The following is a 4,718-nucleotide window of genomic DNA, read 5'->3' on the forward strand; positions in this document are numbered from 1 at the left end:
AAATACATGACGATCATGGAAAGTAGTTTCGAGGTGCTCCTGATTAAAAGCACTTCAATAATGTTAAATGGGTACCCTACAGCCCTAACTACCTGCAGCAGCTAACTGTGCTGCAGCACTACTTTGGTGTTAGCATGCTAGAGCCAATGTAAGGAGGGTAATGTTACTGTCAGCGTGCTAAAGCCAATGCACAGCTAATTATTGTATGTTTCTAGCTTTTTTTTAAATGCCTACAACTTCAAAAGCTACCCCGATTTTAAACAAGTTCCACATTTAGAGTTTATTTGTACATGTGGCAAATAGAAAAAGATATTTAGCTTTCAGGGAAAAAAAAATACATAGAATTTATACTGCCAGTTTGATACACAATGGACAGAATAGGGTTTCAACAACAGATATTGTCTTGTACTGTTTATAGAAAAATTGTTCAGTGAGATTTTACCAAAAACACATAAAAAAAAACGTGTCAAGACAATAGGATGCTGTTTTAAGTCATGTCAAACAACCTTAAAATGAGTAAGTGAGTACTGGGACTGTAGAATACACAATACTAGTATCTCTCAGTATGGAAAAGTCCAGTGGCAGTGTAAATCTGAAAGAACCTTGCCATAACCTGCATTGATAGTTTTGAATTTACACTTTTTGCAATTTCTAACAAATGTAAGATTTTTTTATGTACCTGTTCTTCATAGAGGTTAAAAAAGGGAATAATCACATATAGCTTCAGCTTGTAAATAAAGCATAACCTGATGCCTTAGGGTAGCAAAAATAATCAACTACAACCTTAAAACTAAGGGTTGAAGGGTTCTTATGCTTCCCTTCAATTTGTGGAAGCCTGAAATAAAAAGGTCAGCAGACTGACCAATTTTAAAGAGAAGAACATCTGACTTCCACAAACAGATGGAATGTACTGTTATTCTAGTAGAACACCCACATTAAATAATAACTTGCCAATGGGAAAAGTATGAGCTCTTTAAAACTCGTGATATTGGCTTGGAATTTGTCATAAATAATGTTTGGGTTTGTGAGTGTCGTGGTTTGGGGGCTCTATGTTATGTATTCAAAAGGATATTTTTTTAGGTTACAAAATCACCGCTGGCACGATTATTGGTACCCCTGCCGTTACATTGTGCACCCTACTTTTACTACTAGGACAGAGTGTAGTGTTCTCCTATAACATTTTACAAGGTTGGAGCATGCAGAGAAAAGGATATGACTGTTCCTTTTTGCTCAGTATCTCCAGATTATCCATAGCTCTGATTTAGGGACTGGAGTGGCTAGAAGGGAAAGTTGGTTTTGTATCTGATGTAGCCTACCATATCTGTATTGATTAAGCCATATGTTCAGAAACATTATCCTGCTGAAAGATTTTTATTTAAAGGCTCTTTGTATTTGTCCATTAACTTCTGTATCATGTCATAAATATACTCCAAGGACATAGGAAGTAATAGATTACAACTAGTGCCTGCCATAACAATAAATGGAGAGCAGTGCATTCATTGCAAGGCAATCCAGGCCAACATACTATTGGTAGCACTTTAGCTAATGCAGGCATATGAGCTAGTATTAGCATAGTAGAGAACATTTGCTATTGATAGAGAACATGCCAGTGTTAGCACTTTATCTAAAACTACTGAAAAAGATGCTGTTAGCATAGGATATAAAGTTACCTAACATGCAAATAGAGGCTTGTTATGTTATGTAACCGTATGCATTTTGGGCTTAACTCATGAACAAAACTGTATACATGGTGCTGGATGGTACACCTTAGGTGGAACAATCCAAATATCCTTAGGAAATTTATGTTTAAAGTTCTGATATAATCAACTTAAAATAAAGTCCTAATTTTAAAAGAAAAAAAGAAAACATTTTTTTCAGTTACATTTATGTTTTTTGTAATATTACAAATTGTGTGTTGCCCTGCTGATTCATAAAACACAATGTCTTAATGTTTGATTTGTCTTTTTTTTTCTTTAAAGATTTGTATGTATGCTACTGCAAAAGATGTATGGAAGGATCTTTTTAAAATAAAATCATTATGTGGGTGCAAATAAATCTCATGGTTGCACTGTGTATCAGGACAAATCTATTCAAGCTATTTTTAGCAATGCAAAGTAGCTATTTTCTAAACTATATCCAATAAATTACAGGATTTGGGAAATTTACAACCTCTCACACTCAGCCTGATTAAACCTGACCAACCTGAATAAACCAACTTACGGAGGTGGTGACTTCATACGTCAGTCTCTGTGAGGACGTGTGTGTGCAGACCAAGACCTTCTGCACTTCTCATCTGCGGCAGCTGCACAGGGATAAGGAAGAGGCTCACAACAGTGGAGGCCGGGCCCTGCGTAGGCAGGCCAGGAACAACCTGACCAAGGATATCAAAGCAGTGAAGAGAAGCTAAAGAAAAGCTTCTCACATGAAGACACGTCTGCTGTTTGGAATGGTTTGAAAAACCTGACTGCCTACAGGAGACCTGAGCAGAATCCTCGCCTGGCAAATCAGTTAAGTAGCTTCTACTGCAGGTATGAAAAGCAGCAGTTCACACGCCGACCACCTGGCACCCATCTTCACTGAACTCTTCAACAAGTCACTGTAGTTGTGTGAGGTTCCCTCCTGCTTCAAATGGTCCACCATCATCCCAGTACCAAAGAAACCCACCATTACAGGATGAAATGACTACAGGCCTGTAGCCCTGACGTCTGTGGTCATGAAATCCTTTGTGCTATTGGTGTTGAAGCACCTGAAGGACATCACAGGCCCCCTGCTGGACCCTCTGCAGTGTGCCTACTGGGCAAACAGGTTGGCAGATGATGCAGTAAACATGGGACTACACTTCATCCTGCAACACCTCGACCATCCAGGGACGTACGCCAGGATCCTGTCTGTAGATTTCAACTCAGCCTTCAGCACTATCAACCCAAACATCCTCCACCAGAAGCTCATCCAGCTCAAAGTCCCGGCCTCCACCTGTAAGTGGATCACCAGCTTCCTGAAACACCGGCAGCAACAGGTGAGGCTGGGGGGCATCTTCTCCCACACAAGAACCATCAGCACCGGCGTCCCTCAGGGGTGTTTTCTCTCCCCACTCCTCTTCGCCCTCTACACAAATGACTGCACTTCAGCAGACCAGTCTGTGAAACTCCTGAAGCTTGCAGATGACACCACTGTTATTGGACTGATCCAGGACAGTGATCAGTCTGCATTCAGACAGGAGGTGGATCGGCTGGTACGCTGGTGTGGTCAGAACCACCTGGAACTTAACCCACTCAAGACTATGGAGATGATGGTGGATTTTTGGAGAACACCCCTCCCACACATCCCCCCTCACCATCCTCAACAACATCTTCAACAACACTGTGTCTGCTGTGGACCATTTCCGGTTCCAAGGAACCACCATTTCTCAAAACCTGAGATGGTCCTCACAAACAGACGATGTTCGGAAGAAGGCCCAGCAGAGACTGTACTTCCTGAGGCAACTCAAGAAGTACAACCTTCCACAGGACCTGCTGGTCATCTTCTACACTGCCATCATTCAGTCTGTCCTGTCTTCATCCATCTCAGTGTGGTTTGGCTCATCCACAAAACAGGACAGGTCCAGACTGCAACGAATAATCAGGAATGCAGAGAGAATAATCAGGACTGACCTTCCCTCTATCCAGGACTTATACAGGTCTAGGGTCAGGAAAGGGGCAGCTAAAATCTCTGCAGACCCCACACACCCTGCACATAAACTTCACCTTCAGGTCAGCGCTACAGAGCACTGTCTGCTAAAACCAGCCGCCACAGGGACAGTTTCTTCCCCCAGTCTGTTTCTCTGATGAACACTAGACAGTCAGAGTCCCAGAACAACACTTGGACTGATTTCACATTATATTCTATTGTAAGTCAATTGTGTATATATGTACGATCAAAAAGATATTCTTTATTTTTGAGAGCAAAGTGTACCGGATTGCTTGTTTGTCTGTACAAACTTGGCAATAAAGATGATTCTGAACTAAAGCTGTCCAGTGGGCATAAAGGTTCAGCTTATTGCTTTAAACTAGCTATATTTTTTGCGTGTAACATATTCTGATTTTGTTGTTTTGTAGGGATGAAACAAGATAAACCAAATGCACTTTTACAAATATTTTTGAATAGCCCACTCAAAGTCTGGACTTAAAGAAGACCTAATGACTGTCAACAAATGATGCCCATACACCCTGATTGAACTTACAGAGAGAAAAAAAAACAAAAAAAAAACATCCCAAAACAGGTGTGCCACTCTTGAAGACAGCTAAGGAAAAATGAAAAAGGGGGAATGGGTGTGAATACTTTCCTGGTGGCACTGTGAGCTTTTAGCAGTCGATAGGAAGATTTTCTTCACTGATGCTAAGAAGTGACATCTTGTGTGGACTTTTTAATGTGAGATTTAACTTTATCCTCATTAATTCTTCTCTGTGATGCACAGATGATCATCTCACAAAGCTTTTGATAAAATATAAACCTTACAGAGTCAGAAATGCTACATTATAGCATCACAATTTAGGCCATATGAAGGGCACGTGAAACACAAGGGGACACACCTAGGTTCCCCTCCTTCCTGAGTGTTGATTTAACGAGTCTACCCCATACAGAGACCTGTATAAGCCTGTTTTAGCATGCAGGCATTCCCCTCTATGTGCAATTCCAGGAAACTTCCACTGACTCAGAAACAAAAACACAAAACAAACAGA

The sequence above is a fragment of the Girardinichthys multiradiatus genome, chromosome 17, assembly GCF_021462225.1.
Source record: "Girardinichthys multiradiatus isolate DD_20200921_A chromosome 17, DD_fGirMul_XY1, whole genome shotgun sequence".
NCBI lineage: Eukaryota > Metazoa > Chordata > Actinopteri > Cyprinodontiformes > Goodeidae > Girardinichthys > Girardinichthys multiradiatus.